The sequence below is a fragment of the Motacilla alba genome, chromosome 1 (assembly GCF_015832195.1).
Source record: "Motacilla alba alba isolate MOTALB_02 chromosome 1, Motacilla_alba_V1.0_pri, whole genome shotgun sequence".
NCBI lineage: Eukaryota > Metazoa > Chordata > Aves > Passeriformes > Motacillidae > Motacilla > Motacilla alba.
This window is the reverse complement of record NC_052016.1, coordinates 31,570,910-31,596,634: the sequence shown is the minus strand read 5'-3', so window position 1 is coordinate 31,596,634 and position 25,725 is coordinate 31,570,910. Positions and strand designations below refer to the sequence as shown.

Below are 25,725 nucleotides of genomic sequence, written 5' to 3'. Positions count from 1 at the left end.
TGGAGTTGATCATTACAGAGGCTTAGTATATTAATTCAAGTTCTCAGCAAACAGTGGCTCAATATTCTCCCCAAACTCCCAGTGGCTTCCTATCCTGAAGGCACAGCTTTCTGACATGTTTTTTTTCTTTCCCTAATCCTCAGATATCTCTAATCTCTTCCATCTTCAATCCCTGTTTTTCTAGTTGGCAGCAGAGAACTATTTCAGTGCATACCTGTGGAGCTTATTCCCAACTTATCATTTTTATATTATTAGTTTCACCTAGTGTTAAAATACTTCTACAGTTCTAATGTGTAGCAAGAAAGAAAGTAAATTTACCCTCTGAAAGGGACAATAAAGCCTTTAAATTTGTGCTAGGCATCTCTCGTGATGTATCCCTGGTGATATGCTTTAAGTTCGAGTGTTTTTATTTTTGTTTTTCTTTCTTTAGTGTGTTTCTGTATTTGCATCAACTGCTGATGCTTTTACATTAGATTTTTTTGTTTAGAAATCTTACAAAGTTTTCATTTTTAGTTTCTATTTTTCTAATTTGGCTTTTAAAAGAAGTTCTAAAAAACTCATGTAAGATGAGCTCACATGAGCTGCTGCCAGCTGGTAATTTCTTTGTACTTTAAGTGGGCTTTGTATTTCTCATGGGTTAGCCATTGTGGCCTGAAAAAACTTGTTATACCAATCCATGAATCCAGAAAAATACAAGTAAAGGTGACAGGGCACTGCACTCCTAAGTTACTGATATGAGAAGATGCCTCATTTCTAGGAGACCACCCTCCTCCTCCTTTGTCAGTTTTAAACTGTCTCAGTTTAAGCAAGTTTGGCAGAAATGACCAATTCCTACAGGGTTTTTTAAACCAGAAATTAGGCAGAGGCAGAAATTACTCCTGCCTTCAAGAGAGGCTGCAGTGTGCACTCCAGAGCCCAATGTGAGGGTTGTCCTTCCAGCTGGACCAGTCATCTTTCCCAGATGGGTCTGGTGCTTCCTCCTCCCGAGCACTTGCTGGGTGCCAGCCCTTCAGTGTGGAAGAGGGAGCTGGAGGAGCTTTGAGTGTTGGCCAGGGGAAAGAGCAAAAGAGCAAGAAGTGGGAGAGGGCAGTCATAACTGGGAACACTATGGAAATCATGGCCAGAACATCATAAAGGAAGAGAACCCAAATCTAAAGGAAACCAAGCCTCACTGATGCTCTTACTTGTGGGCTAACTGGCTTAATTCACATAACCTCTTGTCTGTCACCATCTGCAAACCCACTTCAACAAAAAAACTCTTTTTTGACATTAAAGAGGAGTTGGAGGGAAAAAGACACAGGCTCTGGTCTTCAGATAATACACATGAATTTGACAAACTGATTGTAATGTCTGTGTCTTGAATTCTTTATCTCCAAGTGAAGAATTAAAATACGTGTGCTTCAGAGGGGAGCTGCGATACTTCATCCATTTGGAAATTATTTTTCTCCTTTAAGAGACAGATGCTTTACCTTTTTCATGAAAAGTTGTAAATGTTTCAGAAACAATTAATGAAGCTTCCTGACATCCTCTTGGGTGAGGAAATATGATTGCTGTGGGAAAACTGAGGCAAAAATCTGTCATGCGAATATTTTATTTTAATAGTTAATGAACAGGGAAAAAAGAAAGTATTACTGTAAAACACATGAGCAAGATTGTGGAAAGCTTTGGTGGAGAAAGGTTCTGAGACAAATTCTGTCTTGATTGGCATCTCCTGAAGGTCAAAGCATCTATTCAGCGTATAAGGCACAATTAAATTTGGCTCATGGTGTAATATAATCAGGATATTTACCTCTTAGTATATTAATTTCAAAATGTACATGCTGAATAAGGCAGGCTTGTAGAGGAGAAGTAAATACTTTGAAAAGTGACTACAGGAAAAGGTAAACTATCATTGGTTTCATGACAGCAGTAGTGACATTACTTTTTACATAAGAGCCACCAGTCTCTTCAGTCAATGGCAAAAGAACTTCAGCAAAATGCACCACACCATCTCAAGATGTGTTGCTGTTTGTGTAGAAATTAACAATATCTGTTTAAGGATTTGGAGATTGAGACACAGAAATGTAGCAGGCCACACAGCAAATAAAGTGGCAATTGAGGAAGAAAAAACCCCAGATGCCCCAACATTTTCCTCTCAGAATCAGAATATCCACAGTCCTTGGAAGCACGTACATGTCCATAGACTTAAAGCTGGTTTTTTGCTCTCAGCCTCTGTGTAACCTCACATGATCCAATTGTTTTGACTGTGTCATCCCAAAATCCAAGTAATTCAATCAGTATTCCTAGGCAGTCTCGTTTCTTTACCATGAAAAGCCTCCCTTTAAAAAAAAAATCTCCAGTAGATTTTAGACTGAATACACATGAAGCAACAGTTTAAGCTGCATAACTACATGTTACTGGCAGATTGTACTCATATGGATGTGTGTATACCAGTATGTATTGAATAGGTAATGATAATATCTGTGTCAATCCCTTTCTCCTCTTAGACATTTTGACTTTTATATCAGTTCATTTTGTGACTACATCTGTTAGTCAAGCATAATATAAATCAAGGAAAAAGTAAAAGATTCAGCTGGTAGGAAATGAAATATTTATGGTGAGAAAAGAGAACCACCCATAAGCATTGGATACATACTGATGCTCAATGATTATTTTAGATTTTTTTTTTTTTTTTTTTTAGGGTAAGCTTCTCAAGAGTCAGCAATTACTTTATATTCACGGAAGTCAGTGAGTGGTTTACCGTGCACTTTAGATGAGACAGACCAGTACTCCACATTTTGAAAATCTCACTCCTAAATACAGCCAGGTTCATATGAAAAGAAAAACTGAACTAGCAAAAACACCCAACCCTGACAACAACTGTACAACTGATACACAACCTTGCTTGTGTGTTCCTGAATAAGATACAAAAAGACAATGAATAGAAATGGGCATTATTTCATACCCAGTGAGACTTTATGCTTTCCAGCACACTAGCCTTATTGAAAAACTGCTTGCTTTTTAATTGTCTCACAGCCCACCTCATCTGTGCTCCTAGAAGATTTTCCTCCGGCCTTTTAAAGTCCACAAAGTTGTTGGGAATACTAGATAAGAACACTCTTCTCTTTCTACTTGCTTATGCAATTCCTAACTGGTAACAAAAAGAAATAAAAGCTAATTCTTTGAAGTTCTTCTTGAAGAGGAAGGTTGATGAGGGGAGCACTTGACTTCTGAGACCAGAAATCGCAGACTAATTACCCAGCAGTGTAACAAGTTTTGGGCTGCTCAATTGCTCTCCCTGGATAAGGGCAACTCTCCATGACAGCATTCTCCAGTTCTTGAGTTGTCTAGTTGCCATATGTGCCTGAGCCCTGAATATGCTGTGGGGTTAGTTATGATAACTGAGATTTATCCTGATTTTACTGTATTTCTGTTGTTCAAAGTGTGTTAAATGGCCATAGTTTCCTCTGACATTCAAAATGTGTATGGTTCCTTAGGTGGTAGAGAGGGGAAATTCACTGGTGGTTCATAACAAATATGTGAGCTGACCACTGCCATTATGGCCACACTGGAGTCTAGATTCTCTGATAACTGTATCAAAAGAAGGCATAAGACGAGGAGATCTGGTTACCAACTGGTCTATAAGAATAAGAAATAGACATTTGCATTCTTTGTCCCTGAGCTGTAAATCAAGAGGGACAATCCTCACTTTGAATGCCATGCCTATTCTCAGCATGATGTGTATGGTGACAGAGGCACTGAAAGAAAGTATTTAGGCTAGGATAACATCAAAGAAAATACTTCAGTTTTTATTCTCCTTTCTATAGTGGATAAATGAAAACAGAATGAAACACCAGCAAACTTGAAAATAAAAGCAAATGTGTATGTGTGGACCATAACAGTTTATTCTGAAAATTAAATTCTTCCTCCTTCCAAGGCATTGTTCTAATGACGTAATTCTCTGACAACCTAATCCTCTACCTTGCTTTCTTTGATTTACCTCCTCAAATTCACTGGCCAGTCTGTATGGTGGCTTTGAGATTTTTGATGTCTTCTTGCTTGGTTGGCTTTCAGAGCTACACCAGGTAACTCTGCTGATCTTACATTGTGCTTGGAACAGGATGTAAAGGGATGTCACTTTATTGCGCCAACAGTCTCAGCAGGCATTGAAATAAAAAGTTCAAACACACCCCCACTCACAACATGTGGTGGTGACTATAGAAAAATGGGATGTAGGAGCTTTTCAGGAAGAAGGAGTCTTAAGTAGACAACCTCAGTCTATACCCTCCATTGAATTAGAAGTCACATGGCACAGTAGCTGTTTTATATTTAAAAAAAAAGTGTCTAATCCCTTCCCCCACCCCATGGCTTTGTGCTTTATTTTATTTTACAATAATTACACCCTGTATGGCAGTATCCCTCTAGCAGGCAAACACTGCTGCGGAATACAGTCCACTAAACCATTCCCACTGTCCAGACAGGGCTGCCTCGTGCCTCGGGACACACCAAGGCAGTCACCACAGTGAATTCCATTCAGCTGGACCTAAGAGACACTTTTACCATTCGACAAAAATAAATCCAGAGAGAAACTGAATGAGTTCTGAAGTAGCAGTTGAGGTAAAATATGTGTGCATTAAAGGGATGTAAGAGTCCAATTCTAAGTGTGTAACATAGAAGCCAATTGTAGTCAACAGCTTACTTCTCACATGTTTGGTGAGGAAGCATTTAATTGTTTTCCCAGCTTTATGAGGGAAGGTGCCTGGTGATGCATTTCCCCCATGCATTCTGCCACAAGGGGTTTCCCATGTGTTATGTGACAAGGGGGGCTGAAGCAGGCATTGTGCCACTGAATTCCTCTCTGTCTTGGGTGAGTTAGTGATTCTGTTTGGGTTTTGTGAGGGGAAAAGAGTAGGAAGGTTTCTGCCATAAATAACTTGTGAGAATTGTTGATATATTAGGGGACAAAGAACATTGATCTTAGTAATACATTTGTCTGAATAAGCACATCAGTACTTGACACATTGTTATTAACACCTTTGTGCACTCCTTTTCTTCCGCAAAGACAATGTGCATTATACAAATAAACCTACATTTTCAACTTTTATGTCAGTGCATGACTGTGGGGACAGAGGAGAGACATCCAGCTATACAAATATACTAAATATGTCCTCCATTATTTGTGGCAAAATTAGTTTTTAGACCCTACTTCTTAGAGCAAGACGCATAGTTATTACTGAGGATATCAGCTGTAGGAAAGAAACACTGTCTCATCTTTATACTGCATATTCCATTCTTTTGTCAGCTTACATTATAAATAAATAACAAAGCAATTTGACACATGCCCATTGATTAAAAATAAAAGTTGTCAGAGTGAGAGGAGAAAGACAAAAATATGAATTATTAATAACAATATTAAGCAATGCAAAAAAGATGCTTAACATGCAGGAAAGTCCCTGAAAAGTCACTTAGTGAAGGGGAAAGAAAGGACAGCAGTGAAGACCTTCCCTCTACTATTAACTTTGTCTTTTCTTCACTACTTTGGCCCTTGGAGGTCAGGGTGACATATAAAAGAGAGGGATGATTCTGTTAATTTGTGTAATCTTGTTTACCTCATCTCTAGTATTTCCAACATGTACTGCATGCAAACACAGAAGTATCACATAAGGAATGGAGTTAAAGTAAAGTGATTGTGTGGTGCCATGATTTGGTTTGGCCATTTTATATTACTGGGCAGTCTTCCTGGCACTGTGTTTGAATGACCAGTTGACGGCCCTGGCACATCATTTGGAGAAGCTAAGGTAATTTTTACTCTTTCTAAATTTTGTGTATCCCACATACCTGTGATTTAATATGCAGATATTAAGGTATACAAAATTTATAGCAATAGTTTGTGTTCTGTACTTTGTCATACTCCAAAGGATAAAACATAAACAGTATCCTCGTAGCTGGCTTAATTATGCATTTCTTTTCCCACCTTCTGTCGCTTATTTTGGTTGCAACTATTTAAATGCTTTCATTTATCAGACCAGTTTGAATGGCTGTTGGGTATATTGACCATCCTGGCAATACTTAAATTTCCATCTGTGAAGATCAGATTTCTTTTTCACTGAACAGGGCAGAAAGAAAAAGTACACTGGTGAAGGGAAAAAGAGAGAATTGCAAAATTTTCACAAAAGCTGAAGGAAACCCCTTGGTGACAATCCTGTTTGCTGAAGAATGCTCTTGCCCTAAAGTAGGTAGAGAGTGTGCTACTACAGCAGAATAGCTAATCAGAAAGTTTTCCTGGTGGCATCAGAAGTCCACCGTGGTTGAAGTCATGCTGTCTCTAGAGGGGCATTTTATATTAGACTTCCTCAAGGCCAGTCTGAGCATTGTGTTATTTGTAGCTGGGGAGATGACATCATCTTTAAAAAAAACCCCAAACCTACAGGAGCAGTAAGGCTCCTACCCTGTGCTTATGATGTTAATGTTTTGAATCAACAAACTGTTAATGAATTCACAACATGGTCTCCCAATTATTGTGTGTTAATTCCCGAAAGCTTCTTTTTATGCATCTTCAGTTCACCTAAGAGCTAAGCTCTTGCAGGTTCTATGGATTTAACAAAATTCCAGAAGTGCTGCTTCTGAATGCCAGGGTCAAAGGATCTTCTCACTGGCATAATTTAGTTAACCTGTGGTGCAGGTACATCCATCCTCATTTGGGCTTCCTTTGCAGTCAGCTGAAGAATATTGGGCACTTTGCGGTGTCAGTTGGCCTATCACTAAGAAAGGCATCTGAAATACTTCCTCATATAAGGGGTTACTTCTGTTCATAGGTCATAAAGTCTGGATGAAGACTGTAAGCAGTTCAAAAGTTATCTGAAATTCTTCTATGCATGTTGTCACAAGCTTAGTAACCAAAATTAGGGAGTTGCCCTAAAGATGTTAGTCTTCACTTCTGTTTCTGTGTGTACAATGGCAGCATTGTGCATGTTTGGTTATACAGGTTATGAGAAGGTGGACTTCTCTGGGTACATAATGGTAATGATGCAACTACATTTTAGGCTCTAAATGGTTTGCATTTACATTTTATGAGCTCTTTTCAGTTCCCACGTACATAATGTGTAAAGATTAGCACTGGGTGGATATGTCTCAGCATGGGTACCTTACACTCTTCCTGAATTTGGCTGAATATGAAATTATTGGTCTTAAATATTAATTGATGTAGCCTGACTCCCCTTAGTGCTTTTAATCTGCTGTATCTGATCCCCAAGGTTTTGATGAACATTAATTTGTGCATTAAAAGACTGAATTTAAGTTAATTTCCTTGGTTTGGAAAAGCCACACATACCAATACTTGCTTGAGAGGGCTCAAGTACAAACCAAACCAAGTGGAAGGGAACAGCTCCTGGAAAAGAACTGAGATGACAGAGAGGGAGACAGCTGCCCTTTGTCACATACCCAGAACTATAAGCTAAAGTCAGAAAAAAAAAACCATCTAAAGAGATGCTAGCATATTATGCTACGCTATGTTGGAAATTAAAGGCACTAATTTCTTAAGTTGTTTTTGTCTACTTCACCATATGTAGCCTTATTCTAAAGTCTTGTGCTACTGTCTGCAAGGAAATCTTTAGACAATCAAAAATTTTTTTCTTTGAAAAGGAGATTCTTAAGAATGTGAGTAGGCTTTAAAATTCAGCAAGGCAGGTTAAGACAACCTTTGATTAGGAATTTTAAAAATCTGGGAGAAAGCACTTTCATAATACTATAATGGTACTTTTCATCAGCCTTACTACACCCATGTGCAGTATTTCAGCTCTGTAAACTGAAGCTTATTTATGCTAAATGATTTGCCCAATATCTTATCATGGGTAAGTGGCAGGCCAGAAATGGAACCCAGGAGTCTTAATTTGATTTCTTGTTGAATTCAGAGACAGTTTAATGCCCCTGAAAGAAAAACACTGAAGAATTCAACAGGAGCCCTCTGCTTGAGGAGTCTCCCATTTCAATAAGCGTGTGGTTATAGCATGTCTGTGCTCCACTGACCGAGGTCCCCGAGGCTGCTTCCAATCCAAACCCATGTCTCCTCTGTGGGTGCCCATTGCCCTGCTGAGTGCTTCAGTGCTCTAAACCAAAAGTCTTGTTCTTAATGGCCGTACTGGGGAGAATACAGCCATGGAAAAGTGCCACCACTGCCAGCGAAAAAAGCGAGTACGGTGAAACAAAAAGAAGCTGTAGAGTCATAAGAATATAGGCTGCTCTTTGAATGCTTCTACCAGTGTTGGGCTTCTTATTTTAGAGTAGTGAAGATGAGACAGCAGATGATATTATTTATCTTCAAATCCCTGTCTAATCATATTTACCAACTCTGTGAGATCTTTAATAAATATGGATAAGTCTCTGTGTTTTTAAATTAATATTTTGAAATTTGACAATGCATTGTGCAAGCTTTACAGGGAGGTATTTCTAGTTTGCGAGAGAAGCCTCTTCGTGTCAGCCTGTCTTCTTGGTAGCTTTCACAGTGTGTGAAGAAGGAAGGTAAGAACTAGGGCAAACAATACCTTCTTCCTGCAGCATTTGGGCAAACATTTCAAATCAGTGGGTTAAACGTGTTGGCTGGTGAAAGAGACTAGTGTAGACTCTGGATCTAGTCTGGAAAATTCAATCACATAATCTTGAAAGGAAAATTCAAGAGTCAGGGGAAATGCAGTACAACACAATTTGTTCAGTCAGGACTTTGTTTGTGAATTTCTGTCAGGATTGACCTCAGTGTATTTATAAAACTTAAAAGGGATGTTTTTTCTTACAATTCCAAATTCTCCCTTGTTCAGAGGAAATTTTGCATACGTTACAGCCAGCTTAATTTGTAGAGACAGAGTACGAATTTTCTCAACTATGACTTGGAGGACATAACATGAAGTTTTGTGAGCAGAGTTTTTCATTAATGTCTTTTTTTATGTCTAGCCAGAGACAGAAGCAATCTGACTTTTTTACATTCTTGCTGCGGATAAGAAGTTCTGAAACCAGTGAGTAGATGGAAAGGTAGCCATGAACTGGGTGCACAATAAAGGCTTAAGAGTGGGTGTTTGTTAACATATGAGATGCTGTAGGATACACCACCTGGCCTTCAGCTGCTTTTCCCAAAATACATTTATCTCAAAAGTGCTAAGTCCTGTCTGCTAGCCGTGTCCAGATGTGATTAAACCAAAGTGCTCTTCTGAAGGCACTTGAAAGCTATGTTTAAACAAATTCTTTGAGCCCTGAGCCCCAAACTTTACATACTTGAAACCACATCTGGGGTATGATGTATTGATGATAATCCTACCACAGAGTGTTTTAGGACAAATCCTTTTAAAGCAGTTATTAGATGAAATGTTGGACTTTGTTAAAAGGGTGTATAATATAAAGAATACTTGATTTCATTAATGCTGGTTTGATACCATCAGTTACCCTCTGGCAATTTAGGTGACCCCATAGGCAAAAGTTTTTACCTTTAAATGCTTTTTCTACTTGTACCATGTACTGGGGGTATGATGGGCACTTAAGAATAATTAGCATATGGTTTATACCTGACAGTATAAAAGCTATCTCAGCGCTTTTGCTGAGTGTCATGAATATGACTTGGGTTCCCAGATTGGCATGAGCTCATGCCTACTGGTCGTAGAAAAGTTTCTTGGAAGTGGAACTGTTTTGTTTAACCTCTATATAAATTGCAAGGCATATCAAACAAAAATGGAAAACAATTTACATTCGTGTTACTGAAATCTGTGCAGGATACGAGAGGGAAGTATTAAATATCTGCAGTTTGGTGAAATCTGAAGCACAAAGGAAAAATATGTATCATCTGCAGTTACTTAGGGTGAATAGCATATGTTTTAAACAGTTGGATTAAAAATCTAGATAGTGTATAGTGTGAGTTGATCTTGTCCTAGTCTGTGGGCATTATTTTTTTATAAGCTGGGAACATAAGGTTATATGTCAACTAATCAGATATGATCAGTCTGATCTGCTGGGTCTTCTTTTTGAAGACATAATCCTTATTAAAAGTAAAATTGTGAAGTTTGAACCTTTTTCTTCCACTTCAGGCACTGATATTTTTCTGCAGGTATTTTTTTACTGTAAAAATAATCTTTTGCAAATTCTTTTCTCAGATTTTATTCTAGCAAAGTTTCAATTGACTTCAGTCTCTTTACCTAAGTAGAAACCAAATCAAAAGTTAGCAAAGCATTTCAGGATGATGAGCTCTATTTAGAGGGACTTGAAGTCATAAATTTATTTGGTAGCATAATCTGAGGAGCTTTTTAATATGGGCAGTCCTTTTTAAACCTTTTGCAGAAACCTATATTTTGTTGACATCATCACTGACAGGTTTAGTTTCATGAAACTTCATCCTCGAATCAAACTTAGAAATTATCAAGGTCATTTTATTTATTTTATTCTCCAGGTTTTTTTTAGTCTTCCACAATGGGCAGTCTCATGTATTGCCTGTAAGCATAGCAGAGGAGAGAGTGAATATAAACCTACCTAATGGTCATGAATGGAATAAGAAACTGTTATCCTGGCAAACTTGATGTTGATTTAGGAAGCTGCAATCTGTGCATTTTCTTTCTTTGATAGTTCTGTTTTTCATATGCTCTATTTTGGTGAAAGCAAAGTTTATGATCTCTGTTCACTCTGACAGATTTATTTTGATTGTACTAAGTACTTGGTGAATTTGGGGAAGCCGTTTTTACTTGGTGTTTTGTCTTCTGGTTAAAGCTTGGTTTGGGAGGTAGAAAAATGAGTATCACATCTCCAGCTATCATCCAGGGTCATTAAGTGGACATCAGCCAACTGTTTCCAATGCACAGGTGGTGGTAGCATTGATTAATTCATGATCACAAAGTGCTTTGGTCTGCTGGCATAGAAAGCAGAATAGAAGTGTAAAGTGTTATTAATGGAATGACTGCTTGACATATTTAATATATGATGTTAAATATCTTTTGAGGCAAGATACATTATGAGTGTGAGTGACTCGACTGAAAGTAGTTACGGCTATTTCTTTAATTGAGTAAAACAGATTCTTACTGAGTGCATCCTGGTTAGGATTATGGGTCGATTTGGTTGATTTTACTAACATATGACCTAGGAACTGGGTGCTGGCAGCATCTTTAGAGTTTTGGGAGAAATTGCAGTCACTTTTTGTGTTGATGGCTGGGAATTTCTCTTCCACTCCTGACTAGTTTTATCCAAGCTTTCAGCTGTGATTTCATTTCAAAAAACATCATGCTGCAAGACATGTATATCTCCCATTTCCAGGTGGAAGAAATTTGTAGTTGTTTAGGAACTGTGTAAAACATAACATTAATTCTGGTTGTGTTTACACTGGGACAAATCTTACCCTGGTTTATGTTAATATGAAATTTACCACTCTGTTACCAAAGCCAGGATTTGGCATGTAAGAGTCCTTTCCTGTTTAGTGGGAAGCACTTGCTGATTGACCACTTTGTGAAGTCATGGACATGTTAACGCTATCCAACTTTTCTCCAGAGCAACGCACAACTACAAGGCTCTTTTTGTGGAATTTCAGTGTTTACGCATGATGTGAAAACCAGAGGATGTGCACACCTAGATTAATGTTTCACTTTGCTGGCAGTGGTTGCAGTTTTACTGAAAGTGTCATAATAGCTGATGTTTTTCTTAAAGACTGTACTCTTGAAGTAAACAGATAATGTGAAGTTCTTTGTTTTTTGTTTATAAAATAAGTTTCTAGTCCTTGTGATTGGAGGGGAGATACTGAATTTATGATCAAAGCATAATACAAAGACTCAGAAATGAAAAAATATAAAGTCTGATGCTTATTCGATTGTTTAATAATATTTTTAAAACTTCAGAATTTTCAGAGGAAAAATGGGGAAAATTCTGAAAGGCAGGAGGAAACAGCAGGAGCTCAGGATCTGCAGTAGTTCATTTGCATTTTGTTTTCAGCTTGGTCTGAGGAATAGCTTAGTGGTCTGAATACTAGCTTTGAAATCCCTATGCAAGTTGGATCTGTATCTACAGTATCAGCAGCAGGACTAGGAATAAAATTCACACCTTCACACCTCTACAAAGAACGAGTATAGTAGTGAAAATTTATTGCATATTTAGCTAGCCATTTAAACAAAGATTACTGAGACTGTTCTGTCTGGTATTACTTATCTGCGTCTTTATTAGCTGACCAAGAAATGCACTGTTTGTCATTCATCTGTGTGATGTTTCTCTGCCTCTGCCTGCTTGCTTGGCTAGATTTCCTCTTCTCTCCCCACTTGTAAGTGTTGGGAAGAGAAAGTACTTAAAACAAATTTCCAAGGTATTTTTGATATTCTGCTGGTTTAATTCCTTAAATTAGGATCATCACTGTTGGCAAATGCTATGTGGCCATACACGCTAGTCATTAGAATTGCTATGGGAATTGCTGATTCTATGTTCTTTATTTTGTGGGAATCAGAGTTCACGATACTGAGGATCTTCTATGACTCCAAGAGCTGTGAAATAGCTTTCAGGACTTAAAATGAATGGTTATGAATAATTTGGCTTTCTTCTCTGTAAATTCCATCACAAAAATAACAATAACAATAAAACTACAAATAAAATACTTTGTTTGCCTATGGAATTGTTTAGTTTGTTATTTGGATTGTAGTACTACCCAGTCCCCAGACAGAATTAGGGTCTGTCTCTAATAAATGCTTGGGTAGAAATTAAGAGATTGCCCCTGCTTTAGAGCTTCATAATCTACATCAGAGATTCATACATATGAGAAGAAACATTGCAATAGGCAAAATATCAAAGGACATTATGGCAGTTATCGTTTTGTACAGATGGGCCATGTAATTCTGAATTGTATAGAATGTGGTGGGCCCAGGACTATTCTGTGGAGGAAACAAAACAGTGTAAATTGTGACTTTTTTTTTTTTTTGGAAGACTAAAAATTTTAAAGAAACTATGCTGAGAATCGACTTCAGATAGAATTCTTTTGATTTTCAGCTTCTTTCCACAAAAAAGTTCTTTAAATTTCCAGTAAAAGTATTTGTCTTTCAAAAACCTCATTCAGCTGCAAGTAAAATTTTTATTGATGCTTTCACAAATACATTTCTTTTTTTATCAGCCTTTGCTGGAGAAAAGTTGGAACCTAGCAATAGTGGCCTGTGGGACATCAGTTTTTGTGACTGCCATGGCTTGAAAACTTGTTGAAAGTAACCTAAAAATGTACATGATTTCCTAAAGGCAAATGTCAAACCACTCCCATACACTTTTGGAATCTCTTGGGATTCTTACCAGGGAATTCTCCATGGAGTGTAATTCAAAACAGCATTGACTGCAAGAGATTTTACGTAGAGAGTATGTCCAAAATTGTAAGTCAATTCCTAACTGTGTTTTGTTGATGGAGGGAGAAGAAGTGTTTTTCTTTGTCTTACCTTGATTTTTCTGTTTCTTAAAGATAATGACTTCTTGCAGTAGAAAATAAAAAGAGATATCCATTGCTTTTCCCTGCCTTGCTTCTACTTGTAGAAATTCTCCTTCCTCTAGTGAGTAAATCAGGGCAGGTGCTAGGACTGCTGCTTCCCCAGCCAGCAGCATAAGAAAACTGGCTGTACTGAGAAAGTTTTCCCAGCTCTGTGTTTTTTAGTCTTGTGAGGAGAAGCGGGAGCATTGAAAGTTTTTGGAAACTTATGGGGGGAAAAAAAAAGAAAAAAAAAGCTTTAGCTGGCATTTTATGTTAGGGATTTTATACAATGCTGACAAAAAAACCCGAATCCTTAAGACTCTATTTTCATCCAGTAAATCTTTGGAGTGCCTCGAAAGCTTGGAACTTCTTTTGCTAGACCACTTTAGAGCAGCTAAAAAGCTATTGTATGTAAAATTTGTACTGTTTAGTTTCTGACAATCAGGTGGGTTTTCCTGGACCCTGAAGAATAAATTTAAAGGTACAGAGAAAATTGTGAGTCTGTAGACTACAGACTACAGATAGTAGATACAATGCAGTTTAGGGTGGGGGCAGGGTTATATGTTAGCTGGTCTGAAATGGAAATCTTTGTACTGCCACAGAACGCCAAAGGACACTGTAATATTTAAATCAATCTGAGTTTCCTCCAAGTAAAAATAAAATAAAGGAAATGGTCAGACTTGGCAAATAGATCTTGACCTCGTGCTATTTTTACAAGTCAGACAGATGTGCAGTCTCTGATAAGCTGGTACCCAGGACGAGCTATCAAATCAGAAATCTGTGGAGTCACTCTTCAAATCCCAGCATTAATCGCAATGATAAAGAGCTACCTTTAGATTAATCCTGTCCTGGACTTTAGACGAAAGATACTGCAGTTTAATTACTGAGTGAAATCCACTTTGTCTGATCTGCCAGTCTGCACTGTAATGTCATAATATAATCAGCCTCACCCCTGTCTGAAGCTCCAGGGCTGTGAAGTCCAAGGACTTGTTTGATTGGAAGAAATAAAACGATGTTCAAACAACCACCAGCCACAGGGCTGTAATTACCAAAATCTTGTTTGCATCTGTCTGTCATTTTCACCATTGGTTTTTTTATGACATGAAGAAGCAAGGAGAGATCATGGTGGATAAGAACAGCAACCTGACAAGTGACAAATCAAGATGTGGGATGGTTTTCTTGTAGAAAATAATCATTGTAAAATATTCAGGCTAATTAAACTGGGTCTCTTTTTTACATCTTTCCAATCAGCTTTGGTGACACATGCTGGTTCAAGCAAAGCCAGCTATCGGTACTGTCATTTCATAATTAAAATCTGCAACTGAGCTGGGAGTGCCTCCATCAGAGGTTCCAGCACCAGGATGGAGTTGTGTGAGTGTGAGAAATCGTATTTCTACTCGTGTGAGAAAGGCAGCAGGTCTGCTACACAGGAGATGTTTCCTCCCACCCCTCTTATCAGATTTAGTCATGATTTGGAGGGAATGTTCCTTCACACAAAGAGAGAGGCCATGGCTTGCTATAACATGTTACTTCGCATGCCTTGCAGAGGTGCATGGCTCACCCCCCCCCCCCAGCTGTGTGGCAGCTCATTGCACCAACTCTCACTGAAAGCAGTGGGAGAAATTAGGGTGCTCCTGATCTTTTGATGTCGGGCCTTCTTCCCTCCACCTCTTTTATTAAGGGTGCAACCAGGGAGCGTTGGTAGAATTTCTTTTTAATGTACCATGGAGACTATTGTTCTGGAAAAGTTCATTACCTTTTCCAGGCTCATTTGACAGAGCTGACTGAACAGTAGTGCCTTCCTCACACTTCTGACCTCAGCAGAGCTAGATTGTTAGCAAGAGGTGAAGAGATCCAAAGTTTTGAATAAATGTTTTGTTTAGTTATTTTTCTGGCCATGCCAGGGAGGTTGCAGTTGTGGTGTGGAAAGAATAGCTGACAAAGCTCTCAAAAATTGTTTGTTCTCAAGTTATTGCTAAACATAGATGCTAATGGCCAGAAAAGGAAACACACCTTTTTTCTAGCTCCATCCTTTAGAGAGGGTGCTCCTAACCTGTGGTTGGGTTAAGTGTGGTTGGATTTGCTGACATCTTTTCATTGCTTAGGTTTTCTTCCCCCAACCACTTCAAAATCCTCATTTATCTCACAGTATTTTTTTTATAATTTAGTTTTCTCTGCTTTTCCCTTTGCATCTTCTTTGTCTTGTGGCCATTTCTGCACAGATCTTACTTTTTCTTCTTACATGATCTAGTCACTCATCTCCTTACCATCTCCTTGAAAGTTGCACTTTCAACTCTCTATTCCACCCATCTAGAATGGAGTTCTCACACTGTCACTTTCTCCCAGCTCTTCTGCCTAAAAGCATTCCCAGTTTCCATTTGTTTTTATAGAATGAGCTGGTGGGTTATTGTGAGTCACAGCTGGGGTTTGACAATAATCCCTGTGCTGCTTCCTCCTCACAGAATGGGCTCGTTCAATAACTCTACCTGCAGGGGCCAAGTATGGGGTGAGCTGAACACCTTCTGGGTGTCCTGGAGCTCTAGCCTGCGGGTAGATTTGTGTGCGTAGACCAGTTCTCTGTACTGCAAAATCAGAGCAATGTCTTGGGGCAGAGACTGGGGGTGAGGAAGGATAGCAGACAGCAGTTGTTAGCAGTATGTCTCTGTGCCTTAAACTTGCAGTACATTTAATTTCTTCCTCTTCCTTTTGTAGCCTGTGGCTGACAGCAATGCCTGGCATTGCCTGTCAGCAGGGATGGCATGCAGGGTGTTTTGCAATGGAAATCTGGCTTTAAACATAACTGGGTTTGTCACTACTGTTTTAACTTCTGAATGGTTTTTAAACATTACAGCCTGCAGATTCCATTCCAGCAGGATCTATCCGGAAGAGGCTGTCTAGAGAATCTTCTCTGAAGCAGCTCTGACCAGCAGCAATGGCCCTAGCGCTTTGTGTACTTTCACCCTTCGTCTAATCCTTTCTGTTAGAAACAGAAATGTCAGAAGGAAGATGTGCACAGCTTCTTTTAAATCTCAAGAGTATTTTTCAGCATGAGGAAGTCCATCCAGTTATGTAATCTTGCAACAACCACTGGTGTCTTGCTTCCCAGGGGAAAAGTATCAGCGAAACGTGAACAATAGTTGTATGGCCAGTTGCTACAGGAATTATTTCTTTTCCAAATGCAAGGATAAAGGAGGGCATAGGGTAGCATATAACAGTACCTATGAAGAAAAGAAGAAATTAGTCTATATTGATCAGAATAAATTGTGTTAGTTTCTAAGAGAAAAAAGATACATGCAGGTAGAGTACAAGTTTAGTGTGGAAATGCCTTGTTACAATATACAGTGATGTGAAATTCCCATCTTTCTAAAGACCTCAATTCATACTCAGGTGTTCAGTGTGCTTACAGACACAAAGATGGGGCATCCTTAACATAATGGCTCTCACAAGCTTTGGTGTGGGAAGTTTTGTGTGCATGATGCTGTACTGCAGCCCAGCTATACCTTTGGGGCTTTCTGCATAGATGTGGCACAGGTTCTGGGGTACTTTGTATTACCACCACATTCTTTGGACTGACACAGACACTTGTCAGAAGATCCAACTCAAAATTTTCGTGTTTGTATAGATTATTTTAGTCCCTTACCTGCTCTGGAAAAGTGAATTTCTCTTCTCTTTATCATTCAGTGATATGTGTAGGTTTGTTTTCTTAGATACCATGGCATCTTCTGCAAAACTATGGTGCTGTTAGCCATAGTACTGTGTGAATTAATGATTTTTGCAAAGCAGAAATGATCCGTAGTTAGAAGACATAGCACAGATAGAAGGAGACTAGAGGAAAAAGAGAAGCAGCAGGCAGAGGAGTGATCTGAAGACTGGAGAGGAAAAGCAGAAGACTCAAATCCTGTCCTTCATCACCCATGATGCTGTCTGTTCATATTTACTCTTTAGCCCTCATACTGCTTGCTCACGCATAGTTTTGTGCCAATGCTCATATTAGCCCCACAGCTTAGGCTGAGCTCCACATGCACATGGCTCACTATGACATTTTCACAAGTACTTTGAAGTGCTATCAGCACATTCCTAGATCCCACATGGCACAACCAAAACCTGTTGGAAGTAGAGTAAGACTTGTATATACTGGGAGCAGTTCCATTCAGGTGCATGAATCAAATCCAACTCATGAAGAATCAGGAACAAGAGTGAACCTCAAGTCTGTTCCTCAGATGTTTGCAAAGTACTGGGAAGTAACTAATTTTCTAATTGAAAATTATAGAATCATAGAATCACTAAGGTTGGAAGACTCCTCCAAGATCAAGTCCAACCGTTGACCAAACACCACCATGTCAACTAGACCATGGCACTAAGTACCACATTCAGTCATTTCTCGAACATTTCCAGGGATGATGACTCTGCCACTTACTTGGGCAGCCTGTTCCAATGCTTAGCCACCCTTTAAGTGAAGAAATTCTTCCTGATGTCCAATCTGAACATCCCCTGGCACAAGCTTGAGGCCATTTCCTCTTGTGTTGCTACTTGCATGTGAGAAGAGGCTGCCCCCCACCTTGCTACAACCTCCTTTCACGTAGCAATAGAGAGCATTAAGGTGTTTCCTGAGCCTCTTTTGCTCCAGGAAAATTGCACCACACTGCTGATGGGAACACTTCAACATATCTTCATTTCATCATATCACCCTCTTTTCTCTTTAGCAGAAAGGCTTCGATGAAGAGAGCTTTCTGGTCACTTCTGGTGACTTAGAGATTGAAAACTTTGGGGGTCTAGATCTGAACGTACTTCACCAAGTTTTTGGTTTTCTTTTTAACATTTGAGAGTTTGAGACCTAGTACTTCTGTCCCAATGAAGAAAATTCTTATCCACTGGCCAGCCTTAGATAAACTTAACCTCTCCCCAGCAGCAAGCCTGATGGCAGCTCACTCTTCTCTTTGTCTAAGCATGTCAGTTTGTGCACCAGAGAGAGGGGTGCTAAGAATCCCAAGGAAGGAGGCGAGCCAGGTTTTCTGCTCAGCATAGAGAAGGTAAAGCATACCCCAGAACTGCACAGAGTGCCTCCTCATCCATTTACTAATGAGCACCTTGCTGACATCAGCCAGCCTTGGATGTCCATCAGCCAGGCCACCCTGGCATTCATCAGAAGGTGGGGCTATGTTTGTATTGCATGTGGGTTGTGCTTGCCCCACTTGTTAAATGGAAGTGAATTCAAGCCCACACAATTCTGCAAGAGTCAGAGGAGAGTTAATATTTTTGGTCTCCAGTCCTGCCAGTGCTGTTAACAATGTTTTAAGGGCAGAAGGCAACTGTTAATTGTGATGTAACTTGAATGATTTCATCGCTTCACTTCTCTCACCCTACTGGGACATTCATCAACTCTTCCTGGTCACTGTTGACCTGGGATGCCAGAAATCTGGCAATCTCAAATCACAGCTTAGCCAACCTGGACCTGATTTATCTACTCTGTAAATGTTTGGGGGTTTTTGTGCATATATGTGCAGAATAATCTCAAGCTTAGAATTGTGTGGAGACTTCTGGTTTTTTGTGTTTTAGAATTGTTTCTTTTCCACACAGTTAAATGATATAATGTCAAGGGTGAGGAGAAACCTCATTTTAGAATCTTTTTGCCAGTTCCCCAAGTTACACATTTTTTCTTAAGCCCACTTGTCTCGTAAATCATAAAATACTCTTTTAAGAATAGTTATCAGTTGTAGACTCTTTCTCCCCTTCAGCATAAAGAGTAGTTGAGAAACCAGGGTCAGCTTACTTGACTATCAGAGCCTCTACTGAATTCATCCACAGGTCTAAAGAGATCAAAATTGTTTGAATTGACCCTATCTGTTGCCAGTCTGAAGAGAAATCCCTTAAGCTTTCTCCTTTTTGTCATGTACCATCTCCCTTTGTCAGTTCACGTCCAAGGTGTTTTTCTTAGGGATAGCAGGAGCTCTAGCAATATCTACCTTTATAAAGCCTTCAATGAGGGAGCAAGAGACTGAGGAGGAGGGTGTGGGGAGAAGGGTGAAGTGTACTGGGTGAGTGTCTGACCCTGGAGTACCTTCTGCTGTCTCTGAGAACCTCAGCCTTATCAGGAAACACACTTGTAGCTTCTGTGGCAAAGGATGGCAACAAAAGCAACTTTGTCCACCACAATGACTATTCAGAATTGAGGCCTGGATTTTAAAACAAATGTATTTGGAGCATAGATGTGGAAAGGACGAGAAGCACAAGTGTTGCTTACTGGGGGCCCTGCAGACAGAAAATTATTGTGTTTCTAACGCTATTGATTTTTTGCAGCAGCTGATATTTCAATCTGAGTGCAGCATGTCTGAGAGTCTACGCACACTGTCAAGAAGAAATATGATAGTGTCTTAAAAGATTAATAATATCACTGGTCCTCAGGAGGCCTGTCTTAATTCACTGGCCTGTTCCTTGGCATGTACTGTAATTTATCTAGTCTGATTTGAATAGCAAATGGCAATCGGCTGCCATTAGGGAAATAGGCATCAGTCTTATTGATCCAGGATGGGCTGGATTTTATTTAAGGAGAGCTGCAAAATGTTATTAACTTCCGGATGAGAGGCTGGAGGTGGAGAATTTTTTGCAGTGTTCCAAGGCAGAGTGAATTACACTGAATCCTAAAAGTCCTGAAATAGATAATAGGAGGGGGGTGATCAACTGCTACCACTTTGTTTTCAAAGACACCAGTTATTTCCAGCACTGCTGTTCTCTTTCCTGGGCTCTCTGTCTGTCTGTGTGAATGACTTAGTTGTCTTTGTTCGAGGCAAGGGTACTAACATTTGGGGAGAAGAAAAAGGGATGGATGATCTTCCTCTTGGTTCAGGTAAAGCTTTTTACCTTTGTGAGATTCACTGTGACACATGAATTGTGGGTTTTCCAGGTCCCTCACTATGCTTCACAAGAGCTCTGCAGTTTAACCTCCTCATGGGGAATATGTAATCCTTGCTGATGCTCTGCATTATGTGTTTGGAATGGCCAGCAGTGCTTCCTGAGGGGGGCAGCTGATGTGGCTAGAAGGGAGGTGATACTGCATTGGCTGTAAATGTCCTGTCCTGGATCCCTTTTCATACCAGTTCTTGCCAGCAGTCACCATGAAGAATAAAAAGAGGTTTTGGATAATATTTAGGTGCTCCAAATCCAGTTTTATTTTTTAGTAGATAATGTTGTTAAGTATCATGCTGAGCTGTGGATGTGAGGAAGTCTGATGCAGTTTCAGTCTCTACACTTACACAGAAACAATATCTTATGGCAGTATTTGGAGTCTGAAAACTAAAGCCATTTTTATAAAACTAATCATAAAGAACTAAAATTACAGCAAATACCTTGGGAAATTTCCAGTCTCATGGGGTGCCACTGTGGAATAACCTCCCCAGGGAAGAGGTGGGAGCCCAGTTATTTGGCACTCTCTAAAGTTAGACTAGATAGAGCATTGGGAAAAATAGCATAAGGAATACCCCAGCTCAGGTGGGAGGATGGACTAAATGATTAAGTACCACAGGTCTCTCCAGCTTTAATCGCTGTAACTCTTTGATACATCAGACTCTCCCAGCAGGAATCACTAAAAAGAAAGACCCAGGAGTGCTGTCTATTAAAAGCTCAGAGCCACTTCTGCTCCATCAGGAGACACTGTAAGGAGCAGTGGAGGAGTGTGGTACGTAGGGGGAGTTCAAAGCTCCCCTCCAGTCCCACTCTTCCTGGGAAGCTGGCTCCTCACGGAGCAGTGTGGGAATGGTGACTCCGGGGAGCTCACAGGCTGTCCTGCACCAGGCTCCCTGCAGGAGGCACTGGGAGGACTGGGCTGGGGTTCCTTTTTCGGGAGGTGGGAAGCATGCAGTGGAGAAAGGGATGGGGAATGGAGGGTGCTCTGGTCACTGTTGGCTTTTTACCTTTGTGAGATACAAGCAGTGTTACCTTTGAGAAGATTCTTGACGCTCACAAGAGAATCTTACCGACCGACATCTTTTTCCAACAGTATTCACAATAAAGAGGAAAGTGCAGCAACATTTCAGAGAAGTAGCTTCTTGTTGCTTGCATTCATTTTGTACCTTAAACATGGGGTTAGAGAAGAAAGCTCTACAGGAAATGACCACGAACAAAAGCAATAAAATAAATTGAAACTGACTTCGGGGCTTTCTTGAGCAGTGGTAATTGCTATACATTGTGATGTTTGCATAAGAAATTAGTTAATGTGTAAGAGAATGACATGTGATATATTTTATTTGCCTGATGACTGTAGTCTCTGAGTGAATGACTTATTAAGGTTAATAAAAAAAAATTTGCTTGTGACTTGTAATAATTCGATTGCTCGAATTTAACGTTCCCTTATGCACAGTTGCCTAAAGGGGGGAAACTAAATTATACATACGTTCTAATGACTGGCTGGCTATGCTTTTATTTATTCCTTAATAGCGGTTTGAGAACAAACAATGTGTTCTAAATTGTTGGTCTGTCTGTCTTTCTGCCTGCCTGGGCAGGGACGTTATGGCTTTCTTAATTCTCCTGTGTGATTTATCATCCCCAATTCATTGTTTTGCATAACTCTGCTCAAAATGAAGAAATGTCATTATTTTGCAGTGAAAAAGTTGTCATTTGCATAATGCCTGCCATTAATTATTGTGAGACTAATGCAGTTGTTGATATTTTTAGGGCACAGTGGTACATCCTGCACCTTGTATAATGTCATTCTGAAAACATGGGTAGTTAATAGGTGCCACAAAACTCCACAAATTCAAGAAAGGAAGAGAAGAAGAAGAGGAAGGGCACATAATGGAGCAGTCTGTGATCTTTATTTAGATTTTTCTTTTCCTGAAATACATATTGAGAGATGACTATAAACAGAAGCAAAGGCTAGGAAGCTGTGACACCCGAGAGAATGAGTTAATGAAGAATCAGAAATGTTCCTTTCTACATATGTTAGTCAAGGTAGACCTAAATAAACTGTCTCATGCTGATGTTCCCTGGAATTTGAAAAGACTCCTGGCAGTAGTTAGTGACTATTATCCCATAACTGGCAGTTCTTCCTCTCAGAAGAGTCATTTGTTATTTGTTTTAGTGGCTTATTTATTTTTACAATGGAGTTATTTTATGATTCTTTTTCAAACATATAAAGAGAAAAGGGCAGCTTTCACGTGACAACCTTCTGCCCCATGATGGTGGGCCGTTTCTGAGCCTGTGGTTGTGATTGTATGCTAATGGAAAGAAATTACTTCAGAAGACCATTAAACATAACAGATCCTAGGGCTTTTGGTATCTTTACTAGGAAATAAGAAGCTCTTCATCCCTTTGCCATTCTACAGGTCTACTATGTCCTTTCTCTGTTTGCTGATGTATCTTAAAATGCCAGAAGGAGAAAACATGGCCATTTAGTCCTCAGATCCTGAGATTCACTGCTTCCAGAGGGATGTCGTTTTCTGCCATTAGAATTAAAACAACAACAAAGGAAATTAAACCACAAAAGTTCAAATAATGCTAAGAGTCTAACTGAAACCCACAAAGGGCAGGAAATTCATCTCCAAATATTGCCAGTCTGTCCTCAGCTCACCCTATTGTCACAGAGAACTGAAAGTTGTTTCTACAGTGTATGATCTTACAGACCACAAATGCTGCAATATGTAGGCACAATAAGGAGCACAATAGAGGAACAGACACTGAGCTTTATTCTCAGTTTCTTGGATGTGGTAGGTGTGAGACAGACACTTAAGGTAGCAGAACATAAGGCTATTTTTTAATGTGTTTTCATGCACTTTGAACACAAGTGCAGTATATAAAGAGTGTTTCATAAAGTTGTCATTCCTAGTTACAAATTACACCGCAACTATAAATTACAATCTTTTAACATTACAGAAACTGTCCGTGTGTCAGTGGTTGATTTCTTACATCCATACCACTGCCCCTGCTTGAGACTTTTTAGAAAAATATAATTTTAAATACCTTATTCTGGCAAGAATCCTAGAGAGTGCAAATCAGAAGGAGAAATTTCTGCATAAGATTGTAACAACAGAATGTCATAACTTCACTCTTCATTGTACCAATGATCTGAATGCCTCCATGGGCTTTGCAAATCTTGCAGCAATGTATCCTTTGAGACACTTTTCGTAATTCATAGGATTAGAGAGATGGTGTGGTAGGAAAGAGGTCCCTGTCCATGGTATCCCACCCCCACTGGAGAGGTTTATGCTACAGATCTGTAGAGCTGTAGATCTGATGGAAGAGCAAGAATTCTTGGAGAGAATTCTGTGAGATGAGTTCAGGAGATGCTCAGCACCCCTTAGAATGAACAGATCTTTGAAACAGGCTCCCTATGCAGCCACAAAAAAAATTCACATAATTTCTCTCATAATTTTCATCAATGAGGAATTAAAATAATTCCAGACATCTGAGGGTACATTGTAAGGATTAATTCAGCAAGATTGTTAAGATATTCAGAGGCTATATTGATGAGTACCACAGAAAATCCAGAAACAAAACCCCATCTTATTTCATGCAAGACTTGGATGCCACTCAGTAAACAAGGCTTGGGGCCACACACTGAACAGAGAGGATAAAAAAAAAGAGTATTTGAATTAGTCTCATTCCCTGGATGCTATCCATTATACAGAGCACAAAATATACAATCATAACATGGAAGATTGTATTGTAACACTACAGCTGTTGTGACAGACTTCATTTCGATATTTTCATACTTTTGCGTGCTTTGCTCTGTGACCTGAATGTTTTTGCTTGGTTTTAAAAGGCATTTTTGAGCATAACATGCAAAATAGAGTAAGTGCAGCTCCCACACAAATCACTCCATAGTGTGAATGCTGAACAGCCATTAGAGCCAAAGGGGGTATCATCACTGGTAATTCCGTAAGTTTGGTGGTTTTCATCTCAGAAACGAATATCACCTATTGGAATCTCATCCAGCTAGGAAAATATGTTGTATCTCTATATCAAAAGTCTCCCAAAAGAATATCTTGTTCTCCAAACTTTTCTCTGTTTCACTCTTAACATTTTGTCCTTAATGTACACTTTAACTATGGTTGTACCTGGAGAAGGATATTAATCAACATCTAGTATGTTGACAGTGCAATTGTAAATCATCAGTTGCAGCCATAATCCATGTGTTCCATAAATTCATTTTGAAGCCAGAATCTCTGTAAGCTGTGTGTTAGCCATGTAGAAGCTTAGCTGCTGTCTGATACACATCAGATTGGTTCATTCTGCTCTACAGAAATGTACATTTCTTAGTGTGGAGTAACATTTTCTGCTTTTGCATCATTGTGTTAAATAGCCCTGATGGAAAAGCCTAAGCTCTAAGCTCTATTTTCTGATTTTGTCCGGTTGCTTTTTGAAACCATTTTTCCTTCTGGCATCGAAAGCATCCTGTGCTGATGAATTCCACAATTTAATTACAGACTGTGTGAAAACATACTTCCTTTTGTTTGCTTTCAACCTGGTGCTTGATAACTTCTTTGGATGCTTTCTAGAAATGTGTAATGAGAAATAGGGAGCAATTATTAACAGTTCACCTTGTACTTGTTTGTTATGATTTTATCAAGCTCCTTTATATTTCTCTCAATCATTCATTTTCCAGGGCAAAGAACCCAACTATTTTTAATCTGTCCTTGCACAGAAGTTGTTTTGTGCTTTGAACATCTTTGTGCCCTTTTCTTCATCTTTCTGGCTGCTTATTTCCTCTTTCGTCTTGAGAGTTGAAACCCACATAGACTGTTCAGTATGTGAGTCTACAACGGATTTTATTAAAAGGATGTCATGATTTTAGTTTTATTTTCTAGTTCTTTCTTAATAATTCCCAAGGGGTTTTTTAAGGGTTTTTCTCCTCCTTTATTATCAGTTCTGAATATTGAACTAGTTCTATTTCATAGGTATATCCACAAGGATTCCATGCTGTCTTTCCAGTGTAGCAATACCTAAATTAAATCCTATTTTGTTGTATGAATATTTAGTATTTTTTTTCTCCTGTGTCATGATAACTTTCTTTTAGAAAATTACTTTGGTGAGGATTGTCATTTTTTTTTTTAATTTTTAGCATCATATACCCATTGCCTCCTTTTGAGAACTCTATGGATTTGTGAATCAAAATTTCCATCTGCAAAAATTCATGTTGTATCTTCCCTGCTTTATCTACTCAAGTGTCTGTGATTATTTATTATAATTTCTACCAGCTTCTGTGGCATAGACTACAGACCGAGTGATCTATGTGGATCTTCCTAAAGCCCTTTTTTACTATTGCCATTAAATCACTTTCTGTTCTTTTGTTGTGGAAGAGTTATTAGTTA

At 39.1% G+C, this 25,725-nt stretch overlaps 1 protein-coding gene across 43 annotated transcripts in view; it reads left to right on the top strand.

The window, feature by feature from the left end:
* The window catches only part of ZBTB20 (zinc finger and BTB domain containing 20), a 478,730-nt gene that overhangs the window by 195,382 nt on the left and 257,623 nt on the right, over nucleotides 1-25,725 (top strand). The window contains exon 1 of one of the 43 annotated variants that reach the window (XM_038150366.1): nucleotides 1-25,725. This exon is cut by the window's left edge and continues 10,589 nt beyond it; it is cut by the window's right edge and continues 17,593 nt beyond it. The exons of the other annotated variants lie outside the window; for them this stretch is intronic. The gene's annotated coding sequence lies outside the window, so the exon portion shown is untranslated. 43 annotated transcript variants of the gene reach the window in all.